We start from the raw sequence: 16,558 nt of genomic DNA on the forward strand, positions 1-16,558 counted from the left end.
TCCCCAAATGTTTTCTCTCACCACTAATCCCTAAAACCCAACAAGCAAACCACCTGTCAAAAAACACTCCACCCACAGCAAATGTCAGCCTAAAGAATGTGGCCACTAAAGAGATTACCATCCCAGGATAAGGGAGATGATGTGGCAGGGTGCAGAAGAGGAAGCAGGACCCTGGACAAGGCCAGGCTCTCCTTGGGGCCAGGCTCCCTTCCTTGAAGGGTAGTGAGCTTACCATGAACAACGAGGTCCCACAATATCTCACTTACTTTGTACCAGCTGTACATACGTGAACTTGTCAGTTAATAAAAACACATCCTTAAGTGACAACACTTCATTGTAGCCATTCTGAATGCTAGCTTTCTCATTTGTGCATCACCTTCCCTGTCTCCTTAAACAGAGACAATGGAACAAAATCACCCCTGTTCTGGAGTCCTCAGATAAGTCTCCTCCCCAGCACAGTGCCTGGCAGAGGTGATGCAAAGGAACCACCGGCTGACTCAAGTCAAATCCACTCCCAGACCTAAGGTACCACCCACCAAGAACAACAGGATGACACCTCTTCACTAAAACCTCCCCCCACCCCCCACATGCCAATTGCTGTGCAGTTGACCATAGCTTCCCCTCCCACTGTTGGTGGGACTTTGACCTGTTCCCTTATTCCCCACCTGTCTCACAGCAGCTCCCCCTCCCCATCTCCTGCTGCATTTACCTGACTGAACTGAGCAAAAGCCTGGAACAGTGCTGCCTCTCCCAGGAAGCTCAGCTTTCATACAACTACAAACAAAAACCTCCAAACCCATTGCCATTGAGTCAACACTGACTCACAGTGACCCTACAAAACAGAGTGGAACTACTCCATAGGGTTTCCAAGGCTGTAAATCTTTACAGAAGCAGACGATCTATTTTTTTTCCCCCACAACAGGGGGCTAGTGAGTTCAAACCGCTGATCTTTTGGTTAGAAGCCAAGTGCTTTAACCATTGTACCACCACAGCCCCTTACAATGACAAACAGCCCCCAGAAAATGCATGTGTTTAGAGAGTTCTCAGTACTCACTTCAAACACAACTGCAGTAGAAATCATTTCACCACAATGCTTACCCCTCATCCTCACAGTCACTGAGCCCTTTGGTGAATTTCCTCCCAACATTTGGACTCCTATTTGCGTTTTGTCAAGCCAGGGCTGAAGGGAAGAGAACTGGGCATTCTGCTTTCTCACTTAACACCCTGAGGGCTCTGACTTGCAAGTTGAACCTTTGCCCTGACCCCTCCTCGCATACGGATCTGTCCAGCTTGCTCAACCTGTGTGCACTTACAGACACACAGCTGTCTCTGCAGCATCCAATCCATGTGCTTTCAAAACCCAGCCTCTAATAACATACTATACAAAACATTGTTCCACCTACTACTTTGGCGAGTAGCGACTGGGACCTTAAAAGCTAGGAAGCTGCCATCTAGATGCAACAACGGGTCTCTCCTCGTCAAGAAGAAAGAAGAAAACCAAAATTAATGGAAACAATCAGTCCTAGCGACTGGTACACCATCCGATCTGCAACCTATACAACTATGAGACCAGAAGAACTAGATGGTGCCCAGCTACCACTGCCATACACTTGGAAGGGATGTAGGAGATCCTGCATAAAGAGGGAGAACAATGTGGTACAAAACTCAAAATCATTTGGAGGCAAAAAAAAAAAAGAAGGTGGGGACCAGGTTTGCTGGTCCAATAGAGCCTGGTGTAACCACTGAAACTATGGCCCCTAGCTGCCCTTCAGGTCTGGAATTGAACCCACAACTGTGGTTTCCAGCCAAACAAAGTACAGGCATGTGAGTTAAACATTTACCTCAAGTAGACACACGCCCTGAAGAGAACAATCATGGGAGAAGGAAGGGCTGCTTATGCACAGGGAGATAGCTCAGGGTGCAGAAGAGTATGGAGGGATGGACACTGGGAGGAGGTAACTATGGGGAGGAAGTGGGAGGGGAGCTGCTGCATTGTAAATTTTGGTCAATGACATGAGACAAAGTATATGTGAACTGCTGTATGAAAAGTGAATTTACTCTGTAAATCTTCACCCAAATCCTAATAAAAAAGAAAAAAACAAAAAACCCAGCCTCTAGAGGTTGAGCATGAAGAAGGTACAGTCTGACATGGGTGGGGTGGCCAGCCCTGTACAGAAAGAAATCAAAAGGAGCCCAGGGAAGACTGGGGTCAGAGGTTTTCCTGCTTGGATGATGGCTTCAGGACACTGCCTGGGCCCTTCATTCCTACAGGTGAGTGGGAAGCATAAAGGTGAGCAAAGCTGGACTGAGCAGACCTGTCAGCAGCCACTGATGACTTTGAGAAAGACCAGCAAGTCATATGAGGAGACAAAAATCCTGGTTCCCCTCCATTGCCTTCTAGCCTACCTACCCAACCATTCCCTGGCTGACCTTGAACAAATTACACAAGCTCCTCTCCAGCTGAGGAATGAAAATCCAGCCCACACTGGAAGATCAGAGGTGAGGGATAGTATATCACCTGGCATGGTCTTCATAATGCTTACATAACCTCTGTTTTGGAGGAAGGGAAACATCTTCTTTGACTCATCGCCTCCAAGGCAGGTGGCAGTTACTCTGCTTACAACACCCCCTACCTAAGGCATCTGACTGCTAACCAGAAGGCTAGCGGTTCAAACCCACCAGCCACTTCTCGGAAGAAAGGTTGGGCAATCTACTTCCATAGTGATAATGCCTCAGAAACCCAAGGAAGGGTCGCTATGAGTCGGGTCTGACTCAACGGCACATAAAAACAACAACAACACATAACAAATAAATAAACCCAAACCAATTTCCAGAGTCAGTTCCAACTCACAGCGACCCTATAGGACAGAGTAGAAACTGCCCACAGGGTTTCCAAGGCTGTAATCTGAGTTGGAACTGATGCAATGGCAGTAGGTGAGTAAATATGTTTATAGAAGGAGACTGCCACATCTTTTTCCTATGGAGCCACTGGTGGGTTTGAACTACTGACCTGTTGTAGCTGGTGAGCACGTTTAACCATTGCACAACCAGAGCTCCTTCCACACACATACCTACCCCGAAATCACACCCTTAAACTCAAAGTACCCCAGAAGCCTATCATGCATAAATTTATCCAAAATATGGAAAAAAGTACATGTACAATGATACCAAGGCCTGGTACAAGGTAGGCATTCAAAACAAATGTCCATTTAATGAGTGAGCGAGCAGTGATCATCAAGATATTTTTGCTATTCATCATTGCAAAAAAGAAAAAGAAAAGGTAATACATACTTAGTACCTGACAATAGAGACTAAGTAAAAATTATAATCTGACCAAGAAGTAGAGGCTCCCTCTGCAGGGAAGCTGTGTAGCACCAGCAGGGATGGGTTGGGGAGACCCATGACTAGCACCCCCATCTGCCCTTACCTCACCCAGCCTAAGAAGAGCTGAACTTAAGCTAAGGAAACTAACTGCCTTCAGAAGTAACCACTGGCCACCTATGACCTCAAAACTAAACATGGACTACATTCTAAGGACTTAGGGAGCCAGACAGATCTGAGTTCAAAAGCTGCAGACTGGCAACAATTTAAATAATACTATCCAGTGTTGGTGTGGAAAATGACCACTCACATTCACCTGAATTCAACTGATACAGCCTTTTTGAAGGCCAATTGATAGGCAGTGCCTAAATGGGCAGACATTAGCCCTAGTAGTAATTCTACTGCTAAGAACTCACCCCACAGATGTACCCAAGCACCCAAAGACATGTTTAGGAGGATGTTCACTGTATTACTGTTTGTTACAACACCACCCAGAAGCAACCAAAAAGTCCATCAATAGGCAAATGAATGAATAAAAAATACGGTACTTGCAAACTAAGGAATTATTCTTATTGGCTGCCTTTAAGTCAGCCCATGACTCATGGAGACTCCGTGTGCAAAGGAACAAAGTACTGCCCACTCCTGTGCCATCCCCATGATCTGTCTGTGTGATCCATAGGGTATCCCTTGGCTAATGTTCAGAAGTAGATCAGCTTGGTCTGGAAGTTCCACTGAAAACTGCTCAGTATCACAGCAACACACAAGCCTCCACTGACAGATGGTGGCCGTACTTGGGGTGCAGCAGCCAAGAACTGAACCCAGGCCTCTCACATGGAAGGCAAAGATTGTACCACTGAACCACCACAGCCCTCCATAAAGACAATGAACAGGAAAAAAATTTTAAAAGGAAAGGAAATTAGCATGTAGTAATCAAAAAGCAGGAGCGCTGGTAGCATAGTGCCTAAGGCACTTGACTGCTAACCAGAAGGCTGGCAGTTCAAACCCACCAGCACTCCTTGGAAGGAAGAGGGGGGCGATCTACTTCCATAGTGATACTGCCTCGGAAACCCAAGGAGGGGTCGCTGTGAGTCGGGTCCAACTCAACGGCACATAACAACAACAACAACAATCAAAAAGCTATCTATGATAGAATTAAAAAATCTTTTCATGTATACACTGCCATTTTATGTTCATATTTCTCCATCTATCAGACTGACAAAGATTAAGGAAACTAAGAAGATAGTTAGCGTAGTGCCTAAGACACTTGACTAGTAACCAGAAGGCTGGCGGTTCAAACCCACCAGCCACACCTCAGAAGGCAGGTTGGGCAATCTACTTCTGTAGTGATACCGACTCAGAAACCCAAGGAGGGGTCGCTGTGAATTGGGTCCGACTCAATGGCAAATAACAACAAGATAGTATTCCAATTTGGCAAACAGCTGGGGACCCAGCCCTTGGACTGCTGGTGGGATACATACCAGGTCAGCCTCTTTGGGGACCAGTATGGCATGTGCACTCATCAAAAGCCTTACAAATGTGCACACCTCTTGAGCCAGCAATTGTATTTCTTGACTTTGTTGACTTTTCCTTTAGTCTCTCTTCACTCATGACTGCCCCTGACTAGGTCTCAGCTTTGTCAACCAATATAATTAAATATTTTAATTGTGTATATTATCTTGGTAATTAAATTTAAAAAGTTAAGGACAGAAAAGAGGGAAAAAAATCATTAAGTCTGAAATTGTCTCACATTGCTCTTGAGTTGCTGTAACAAGTCACATTCTAATAGGCTGTTGCAGCAGATATAACAGCAGGAAAAGTTATCTAGAAGGTGTCCAAAAACAGAGTGAAACTCCACTGAGACTGTAAGGTCACCAGACAAGAGTCCGTGGAGGCCACATCCCACTCCATTGTCACCCTGGCCTAGAAGGCAGGAGTAGGACAGAGGCACCCCCTGATTCTGTGCCTGAGAATTGCTCTGGGCTCTTGTTCAAACAGCTCCAGAGGAGGAGGCACTCTTCCTTCCCTCCCTCTAAGCCTCTGACTGCCTAAGAGGCAGGACAGCCAGCCTCCAGATGCCACTGACAAGAGTAGGCTCGTTGTGCTTTGCATAAGCACCTACCAGAATCTCCAACCTGACTTATGCCCATTTCTCTGCAGGGGTTCCCTTAGAAGGATTCAGGCTGAGCAGAGAGCTGCAACCACTGCAATGGCTCACAGAGGGAAGAGGGCAGCCCCAAGGCTCTGCCAGGCAACAGCTGGAAAAAATTTCTCAGGAGCAAGGGTATAGCAGGTCTGGGACCCACAGATCAGGAGCTGTCTGCCACTGGTACTCTCAGTCCATCCAGATGCCCAGGCAATAGGCACAGCGATTACTAGAAGGAGCTATGAGCCTAGCAGGAGTCCTAGCTAGCTTGGCTCTTGGCTGTGTGACCCTGGGCAATATAAACTCTAAGTCTCATTTTCCTCATCTGTACAACAGGGTTAACACTGGTACCCTTCTAATGGAGATGTTGCAAGGATTAAGTTAAACAGTTAGCAGTGTCTGGCACATGCTAAGTGGTCACATCAAGCTGGATATTCTTTGTCTGCCCCTCTGCATACACTCTCCTCCCATCTCCATCCTGCTCTGTGCCCCATGAGTTAATAACTATGGACTGTTGTCAATGGGCTTCCGGGTTGGGTTTGGCCACCAGGAGGCCCTGGCAAAAGATGGGTGGAAGGGAGAGTAAGGGCAGGGTAGTCATCCCCCAGGCTCCCTCCCTGCTGGGCCTCAGATGGGTAGTGACAATTTTGCTTACTCAAGGCTACAGCTCCTGCCAGGAGGCCCCCTCCTTCGCTCCAGCTCTGTCCTGGACTCCCTAACCACACCTCCCCTCCCCCATAGGCCTAAGGATGTTAACACACTGGGTGCTACAGCCCTTGCTGAGTGCCTTACACCCTGCCCACACCTTGGCAAAAGGTCCCTTCACTAAACTGTACTGGATCACCCCATGCAAGTGTACATATGATTCTTAGAAGGACTCAAGTCAACACAACAATCATCCTCCCAGGCTTCCCCTCAGGAAGGGAGACATGTGGGAAACCCTTTAGCTCTGTTGTTTCTCCAACACCATACAAGTGGTTTTCCAGGACAGAACTGGGCTTTCCTGTAGCAGAACAAGCCAGGGATTAGAGCAAAAAACACTTCCCCTTAACTTCAAACCCAGGGCTCAAGAAAAGGAATTTTCCAGCAGGAGGCAAGCCTATCTCTGAAAGCCAATCTGAACCCTACCTCCCTACCCCACCCCAGCACAATAACCAAGGCAGTCAGGAACCTCCCCACACTCTACTCAGCACTTCTCCATCACCCACAAGGCAGGAAGAGACAGCCCTGTGCAAAGGCAAAGCCTGTAGCCCTGTGCTCTGTAGCAGATGTGTGTTCCCAATGCAGCTGTCTGCCACTCCTCCCCCTCCCCCACCACAGGCTCTTATTGGGCAGCCGGGCTTTCCAGGCGTTGCTTCTATTTTAAAACACGCTACAAGTTGGGACACAGCCAGCACCGCCTTCCATGACACTCAAGAGAATGTAGCTGACTTAGGGGTAGTCTCTCACCCACACTCAAGGAAAGGGCCTGAGCTTGCGGACAGCACACCTGGGTCTGGGTCCCAAGCACACCCAGGAGCTCTTACCTGACCTCGGATTACCTCAAGTTCCGTGGAGCCTCATGGTCTGGCTTGACCAGAGTGGAAATAAAGTACACAGAGCTTGGGCAGGTCAGCCGGGGAGGAGAGCAGACCTGAGTTCACATCTACCCCCACTACTTTCTAGCTGTGTGACCTTGGGCAAGTCACACCCTCTCTGCACACATTTTTTTTTTGGGGGGGGCGGATGGCTCTAATATGGCAGAGGTGCACCTGGCTAAGCATCATTGTGAGGATAAATTAGAGTGTCTATATAAAGCACTTAGTACAGTGGCTGGTACACAGTAAATGTACAATAAACACAGCTAGTATTTTATTACAGCTTCTCATTTTATGTATTTCTGAGTATAATGGTGGCTGTACAGATCCCAAAGGTTACCCTCCACACCACAGGGTCCAGGGTCATTCCTGGTCATAAAGAGGTATTGTTTAGTTGAATATTGTCCTGCCAGGTCCTGGAAGAATGCCTCCTCCCCCATTTCAGGGAAAACTGACCCTCTGCCCTGCGGCCACCCAGCAGCACTGTCCTTGCAACTAACAGGGGTGACTCCACTGACCACGGCTCACTGGCTTACACCCAGCCATGCACACACTCACACCAACCCATGTGAAAAAATAACATCTGAACAGTAATTTCTAGTTTTCAAAGGACTGTCACATCCATTAGCTCCTTGTAACAGCCTGGTGGAATGTCAACTGCAGTGTGAGAACTCCATTGGAGCTAGCCAGATCAGTCTTTGAATCCCAACTCCACTTCTGCTGAGCTGTGGGACCTGGGGGTCATTACTACACCTCTCTGTGCTGAAGTCTCCTGACCCATGAAATGGAGACAAATTGTACCTCTCTCCCAAAGCTTGTAGGGCAGTGGATTCAACATCAGAGAATACATGCCAAGCTCCCAGGAGGATGCTGATCAGGTCCTCAATAAAGAATTACTAAGATAATGATGAACACACTTTCACAGTGAAAAAACCAATGTGTAAGAAAGTAGCCTGACCTCTGCTAGACCCCATGACTCATGTCAGAGCTGTGTTGTGATCTGCTCTCCAGGTCTCCTTACAGCCCTGTTCTAGGTAAAAGGCTTAGACTCCCACTCACCTCTCATCACATCCCCTGCAAGTAAGCAGTAAAATGGGAGAATATGCCAGACCCAATATCTCACTGGTTACCTTCCTTTGGCAACTACCATAGGAGTCTGAGAGAACCAAAGGCCGTGGATTACAGACTCTCTGGGCACCCTGAAGGGCTGCCTGCAGATTTGGGTTGTGGAAGGCTCTTAGTACACATATTTCCCTTCCAGTCATTTCCACCAAAGATGCTTTTCTTAGCTCTCATCGAGTCGATTCTGACTCATTACACCACTGAAAATTCCACAAGGGTAAAATGGACTTCAGTGCCTCTGCAGAATGAATAAAGGTTAAGTGTACTTACAACCACTAGCTTGGAACTCCTCATCCACATCTGCCTAGTGTCCAGCAGCGTCAGAGGCCCACAGGCACCTCCTCACCACATGGTCCCCCTGAGTCCCTGAGCCGCAGCTTCCTCATCTGTAAAATATGTCTACAAATGGCCCCCCACCCTAGCCCCCATTCTAGAAGTACAAAGATGAAACTAAGTAATCAACTGAGAGGAGCTCCCTCTCTCCCAGTGGGGTCGGGCACAAGCTTCACTCAGGACAACGTTAGCAGAAGCCATCAACCCATTCACCACCACCAGGGAGGGAGGACTGCCAGTCAAAGGCCTTCGGGAGAATCCCAATTGGCCCATGTCACCCTCCTCTCAAGCCCAGAAACACCAGTTCAACAAGTTTCCCATAGGACTTGGACAGTCACAGAATGAAGATAAGGTATTTAAAGCAGTTATTTCAAAATAGGAAATACAGTAAAACCTATGAAAGCCAAAACCTATGTAAGGCAGAAACCTGTCAGAGAAAGCAAACTCAAGTATTCTCCACTAAAACAAGTGGCAAGACTACCCTGTCAAAGGGGGAAAACCTGGGAGACTCAGAACAAAGCAGTGCTGTCAAGTTCTGGCTCTTACAGATTCCACTATAATTTTTGCCTCTCAGTGCTCCAAGGCTGTACATACCAATGTCGATCTTTAAATAGTTGAGATTCTGCTAGGTGAGGTCGTTTTCTGTAAGTGATTAAGATGTGTGTCTCTCAAAAAAGGATGTCTAGGATTTGGCATATGCCCATTCAATCATTCCACAAATTACTTCATAAGCACCTACTATGTGCCAGATACTTGAATAATAAAACTATCCTTCTATCAATAAGGGTGAGTCAATGCTTGGATAAAAAGTGACAGTACATTTACGCTCACAGATCCTTCTCGAGCCCTACTGTGTGGCAGGTGCCACTGAAGCCCCAAGGAGAAAGCTGCAGAGGATCAAAGCCTAGAAAAGAAAGCTGAGGACAGGTACCCCTGGCCTGGGGAACAGCATAGTACTGGCTGAAGAGGAGCCCCTTTCCCTATCCTCTTTGGAGAGGGGAGGCTTGTCAAGGAGATGGGTGATGGGATGCAGCCTAGTCTGTCCCTGCATTCAAACTTCCTGCCCCAGCCTGACCTTGTCAATCTGTAAAATTACAGGATTTTTTTGTGAATTATCCTGAAAGTTACTCAATGCTTGACACACAAAACGTAATTAATAATACATTGATAATAATGTTTCAAGTAACTGGGGCTACGCTTACTGTGCCATTTGGAGACCACCACAAGGAGGAAAGTGTTCTTGATCTTCCCCAAAAGCCTGAAACTAGTTAAGCGTCATGGTTTTTACCGAGGTCTTCTCAGAGCCAGACAATGTTCTGAAGGCTTTACACATTAATCATCTCATTTTATCCTTCCCAAAAATCCCCAAAAAGGAGAGGTATACTTGCTCCCACTTTACAGATGAGAGAACTGAGGATTGGTTTCTTCCCAGTTGTGTGACCTTGGACAAGTCACTTAGGCTGCGGGCCTCAAATTCAAAAGAGCCGCTACTTCCTTGTATGCAAGTCGCATTTAGTGAATGAATGAATGACTGAACCAGGAATCCCTTCTAAGGACTTGGTGGCCACATCGCTCCCCGCAGAGCCTCCTGTTCGGAGGCTTAAACCGACTAAATCGACTGTCGGCCGCTCATTCCGCCCAGGGTGGCGCGGGCACACGCGTGTGGTGCCGGGCTCCAGCTCCCTCGGGCATGGACAAGACCCGGCAAGCAGGGCGCGGGGCCGAGGTCGACACCTGCGGCTCATCCGCGCAGCGGCAGAGTGGCCCGCACAGGGCTGCAGGTCTGGCCCAGGAGCGTGGGCGGTGGCTGGCGGGCCCCTGCCTGACCCGCGCTAGCAGAATCTAGGGCCAGAGGGCGCCGCCAAGAAAGGTCACCTAGACTCATGGCTGGCTGAGCCTCCATGCGCTGCCCTTGCCCTTTCGGCCGCATGTCCGAGCAAGTTTCGCCCCCAGCCTTAGAAGCCTCTGGATCTCCGGCCTCCCGCTCCCTGCCCAGAACTGCTTGGCTCCCGCCCGCGCGGCCTGCTACACCCGCCGCTGACCAGCCAGGCCTGAGCGGGCCACTCCCGCTCCCTCCCTCCGGTCAGGCTCCTGGGCCTCTTGCCCGCTCCTCTTCCCGTCTCCTCCCTCTCAACTCCCCAAGGGCCCGGACCGAAGCACCCGGAGCAAGCAAAGACTCGGCCCTTTTCCCCTGCGCCTACCTCAGAGGGGGTAGCAGCGGGTAAAGAGGTGGCTACGGCGGGGGCTGCGGCGCAGAGGAATCCGGAGCAGCGGGGCCGAGGGCGGGGCGGCACGGACAGCGACAGCGACGGCGCGGACCCGCCCCTGCCCTGCGCGCCCAGCCTGGCGAGCTCCGCCCAGCTCCCGCCCCGGACACCGCCTAGGGAGCTGCTTGGGTTCCTTTCGCGTTTGTGAGAAGTGCACTTACCCTCTTGGGCTCCGCAGGGGCCGAAGCGGCCTCTTGTGCTCGCGGGCGTGTGCCTGTACGATGGAGTGCCTGCGTGCGCCCAAGCACTGGGCGATGGCAAGAGGTGGGACTGACGTGCGCGCCATGAGTGCGTGCGCAGGGACACGCGTGGCAGCCGCCCGCGCAGGCCCGTCATTTCTGGACACCTCGGTCCGGTTGAAGCATTCGGACGGGGGCGGGGGGCGGTCTTCCGGTTAGCTGGAAAGAATATAAGACTTGCAAGCAGCTGAGTCACTTGCTCGACCTCGGGGCTGTGAGACCCCCCCCCACCCTCGTTGATGTGGGTGATGGTGCTGAAGCAGGGCCTAACCTGGTCGGGTGAGGTGGCTCCCAGGTCCCCCACCGAAGCCAAAGGGGTATTACAGCAGCCTCTGAGCCACTGAAGATAGTTCTAGACAGAACTGGGGGACTAGGAGCCAGAGGTGCCGAGGATACAGAGTAGCAGCTGGGACTGTTGCTCTTCTGAGCTCCCGACACAATGTTTCCGGCGACTGGGTCTCGCAGGCACACGGCGCCTAGCTGGCAGAGCCTTGCGCTGGAAGGAGAAAACGCCCCTGTGTGCCAAATTTGCACTGTAAATTAGTAATTTTTCCCTGTAGCAAAGCTACTAGCAGCCATCTTTCGAGAAGTGAAAAAAGTTGCGTTTTGCAAGGACATTTCCAGCTGGGTATGTGCCAAAGTAACCGGTGATTCAGGCCGGCCAGTCGAGCGCACTACCCGGAACCCGCGTGCACCCACCTCCTGGCCGCCACGGCGGAGCTTGGTTCATGTGTATGGTCCTCGATAGGCTGTAAATGCAAGGTGACTCAAGCTGCCACTCTCGATCTCCAATGGGTGCCACAGCATCCCATTGGAGACCCACCCGAAGCAGGCTTCGAGATTTAATTCACCCTGGATGGCCAACAAACGTCCCCGAAGGCTGGAGGTGTTGGGTTACAGAATCCGGACACTTGCTCATAGCTAACTGTGGCACAAGCTGAAGGAGTAGGCAACTGGGGTGGTCAGCAGATTCAATGGAAAAGTGGCATCTGGCAACTCGGGTTAGAAGTGGCAGGTTGTTGAGGAAGAAGAGACTCATAAAGGGCAGCCCAGGGATTGCAAACAGGGCTCACACAAAGGACCCAGTTCACTGCCAGAGAAAGTCGCTGAGTCACCCACCTAATGCAGTCAGGCAGCGTTTGGGAGGAAACAACCTCAGAGAGGCAGCACAGGACCAGGTGGCCTGGCTCACACAGGCTAGGAGCACAGGCTCTGGTGTTGGAACCTCTACTTTACTAGAATTGTGACTCACTGACTCCTCCCACCGCAGCCCTCTGGTGGAGCTAGGTGAAGGCACTTCTTTTCCATCAGGTGATAACCACCATCCCCTTCAGCCCCACCCCTCACAACTGATTGAACTGAGGATGGGCACCTGACCTAAGCCCAGCCAATCAGTTTCTCTCTTGCAAATTTAAACTAAAAAACCCGGAGGCTTGTGAGGCTGTCCAGTCAATTGCCTTAATACTGTTTATAAAGTAACTCTTCCATTCCCTAGTTGGATGAGTAATACAGCCATTCATGATACAACGATTGCTTTCTATTTGCCTGGAGCAGAGGAAGAAGGAGATCCAGCAATCAGAGAAGGAATTGGACTGCAAGTATAACTGCCTCCAAGAACTACATCCTCCTTAGCTATGAGACCAGAAGAACTGGATGGTGCTCAGCTACCATTACTGAACATTTTGATCAAGGAGTCAATAGATGAATCCTAATGAAAAGGGGGGGAAATGTGGAACAGAGTTTTAAATTCTTAAAAAATTCAGACTTAGTGGACCCGTTGAAATTAGAGCAACCTCCAAATCTATCCCTCTGTGAAATTCTTCAGACCATGAACTGAAATTATCCCCTGAAGTCATCTTTCAACTAAACAACTTAGCTAAATTAGTAAAGAATGTTCAACATGTGCAGTGTGCTCCTTTAAAGCATTATCCATATGAGATCAAATTTTCAACAGTAACTCTGAAGCATAGATGAAAAGTTTAGGAGTACTCATACCCTAAACATCAATGATGGTGAAAGTATGTGGGTAGAGATGGTGAGAACAGGGACACAACCTGAAGGATGTAACCAGTTATTGAAATGTATGTGTAGGAACTGATGAATGGGTATATACTCTGCTGTATATATTTCTACCAAAATTTAAGAACAAAAAAACCCAGAGCCCAAGTTAGACAGAGGGTCTTGGAGCCAGGGTGGACTACCCAATAAGCAAGGTAAACAGAGGCTTACTTGTGCTTACTTACTAACTAGACCCATGTGAAAGTGTTCACTACAGATTAGTAAGTAAGCATAAGTAAACTCGTAACTACCTTATTTACTGGGTACTCCATCCTGTCAGGGATTGTAAATTTGAAAAGAGGCTTTGATTCTGTAGGAAGGTGCTGAGGGGTTGGAGAGAGATAGATGCCAGCCATATCTGAAAGCAGAATCTTTGATGTAGCAAAAAAAAAAAATGTGATGTTGTTACTACAGATTAGTAAATAAGTACAAGTAAGCCCATGTTTTCCTAGCTTACTGAGTAACCTGACACTACTTGGAGTCCTTGAGCCTCTCAGATAGACCTGGGTCTGATGGTCGTGTTGGGTCTTGAGAAATCAAAGAAGCCATTGCAGAGCAGAGAAGGGAATAGCTCATGGAGAGGGTGGCTACAGACCCCTTTCTGACCCATGAGTTGTCTCTGTTCTTTCTGAACTTGGGTTTCCCTGGGTCCTTTAAATGACCATCTCCATTGAGCTTGACCCAGCAAGAGTGGGTCCCTGAGGAGGCCCCTGGTTCCTGGTGGGTAGGAAATGGGGATTTGTGGGAATAGATCAGTTCAGATAGTTTTTCTTTAGGAGAATGACCCTTCTTCCCCTCCTCTCAGTTGACAAGCTTTGATAGAGCTGACTCCATCCCTGGACCATCCATTTGGACCAAAGAAACCAACTGAGACTTTTCCTGTGGCTGCTGAGAGAGACTTCCCTAAAAATGAAGCTAGCCCACAAAAAGAGACAGAGACCAGGTCCTAGAGACATCATGCTCCTGGATCTAGTCTTGTCTGAGATTATTGCCTGTGATTTCCAATTATCTGAGCCAATAAAGTCCCTTTTTCCTTAGTCCAGTTTGGATTGGGTTTTCTTTGAGATACTGTTTTGGTTACTGCAAAAAGGGCAAGGAGACCTCCTACTTTGGCGAGTAGCGACTGGGATCTTAAAAGCTAGCAAGCCCTGCCATCTAGATGCAACAATGGGTCTCTCCTCATCCAGAGCAAAAAGAATGAAGAAAACCAAAAAATCATGGAAACAATTAGTCCTAGCAACTGGTACACCATCCGATCTGCAGCCTATACAACTATGAGACCAGAAAAACTAGATGGTGCCTGGCTACCACTGTCATCCACTTGAAAGGGATGTAGGAGATCCTGCATAGAGAGGGAGAACAATGTGGAACAAAACTCAAAATCATTTGGAGGCAAAAAAAAAAAAGAAGAAGGTGGGGACCAGGTTTGCTGGTCCAATAGAACCTGGTGGAACCACTGAGACTATGGCCCCTAGCTGCCCTGCAGGTCTGGAATTGAAGCCACACCTGTGGTTTCCAGCCAAACAAAGTACAGGCATGTGAATTAAACATTTACCTCAAGTAGACACACGCCCTGGAGAGAACAATCATGGGAGAAGGAAGGGCTGCTTATACACAGGGAGACAGCTCAGGGTGCAGAAGAGTATGGAAGGATGGACACTGGGAAGAGGTAACTATGGGGAGGAAGTGGGAGGGGAGCTGTTGCATTGTAAATTTTGGTCAATGACATGAGACAAAGTATATTATGTGAACTGCTGTATGAAAAGTGAATTTACTCTGTAAATCTTCACCCAAATCAAAATAAAATTTAAAAAAAAAAGGGCAAGGAGGCCACATCTTCTGACCTCCTCTAACCACACAAGAGAAAGACAAAATCACCATCAATAGCCCAAGGCCCATTACTACGAGGCCAGACATGCCGCCTGCCTCCAGCCCTTTCACCAACCATTCCTCCCAAAACATCCACCACCTCTCTCCTGGGTTCGATAATTCACTGCAGTGGCCACACAGAGCTCGCAGATTATAGGGTTTATTAGGGAAGCACCAGGCTACAATTCAAGTTCAGGAAAAATGCTCAGTCTCTCTCCCAACCCACTGTCTCTCAGCCAGGTCTCTCACAGTCTCTCTCCCAGAAGTGCGAGTCCCTCGGTGTCTCACTCTGCAATGCTTGTCTCTTGCGTCTCTTTCCCAGCAGCACGTGTCCCTCAGGAGTGACTGTCTCTTTCAGCAGCAAGTCTTCCTCAACCAGCAGTCTGAGAGTGAGAGTTCTGCCCCTAAGAGGCCTCCTTTTGAGCCTGGAAGAATGGCCAAACCAACCAATCATAACATCAGAATTCTAAACACCTGACAGAGAGCGGGAACCTCCCAGAACATTGTTTTGTGCCACTCCCAACAGAAATATCCCAGGTGGACAACTTTAGCAATCAGGAGCTCCTCAGTTGCTCATGGCAAATTCCACCTCGGAGTCTACAAAGACTTATGGGTAGAAAAGCCACATTAAGTAATTTATCACGCTACAGTTACCTAGTGCCACTAACAGGAATATACTACAAATGGGTGGCTTGAACAAACAGGAGTTTATTCTTACAGTTTTGGAGGCTAGAAGTCCTAGTTCAAAGTGCCAGGCTCTAGGGGCTGGGTAAAAGCCCCTTGACCTTGGGCTTTAGCTCTGCCTCCTGCTCCTGGCCCATTGAAGCTGGAGGCTTTCTTCACTCAGGTGGCTACTGGCTGCTGAGACTGATAATCCCAAGGTCGAAAAGTGAAAAGGCACAGTCCTGATGTTACCAAAGCACATGGCAGGTCATTAATTCAAGTCCAATAAGAGTCCCAAGATCGTACTCTTTGTGCTCATGTCCTCACTTGCTCTGGTCCAGTTTCTACAGTCTCCCTAATATTCCTCAAACATCCTGCACACACTCCCACCTTGGGTGTCTCTGTGGCTGTTGTTCTCTATGCCTGAATCACGACTCCTCAGACATCCCCACAGCTCCCCCATTATGGCCTTCCAGTCTCCTGCATACTTCAGGAAGTTCTCTCCTGAGCACACTCTTTGACCTGTCATACCCACACCCCAGCATGCCCTGCCCCTCTACTAATTTATCATTTACCTTCCAGAACGTAAGCTCCGTGAAGGCAGGATTTTTTTGTCTTGACCACTTCTCTGTCCTCACCGCATGGAACTTTACCTGGTACACACTAGATGCAGTACATGTATGTGCTAAATGAACTGATGAGCGCACAGGAGAGGGAAGCACTATGGTGTATTCAGGAAAGCTCAAACAGTTGAAGGTAACTGGAGCAAAGGGCACTGGAGATGACTGGAGGGAACAAGGTTGTCAAATGTTGCCTGTTCCCACCATCCAAAACCAGACTGGACATTTCCTGTGCATATAACCATTTCTCTTGCTGTAGCAGAAAACATTAAAGAGCGAGGCTGCTGAATAACAACTCAGCTACATGCAGGATTCAAGCATGCCAAAAGCTACAGACCATTCCTAA

This window comes from Orycteropus afer, unplaced genomic scaffold, assembly GCF_000298275.1.
Source record: "Orycteropus afer afer isolate SDZICR_OR568_19922 unplaced genomic scaffold, OryAfe1.0 scaffold00112, whole genome shotgun sequence".
NCBI lineage: Eukaryota > Metazoa > Chordata > Mammalia > Tubulidentata > Orycteropodidae > Orycteropus > Orycteropus afer.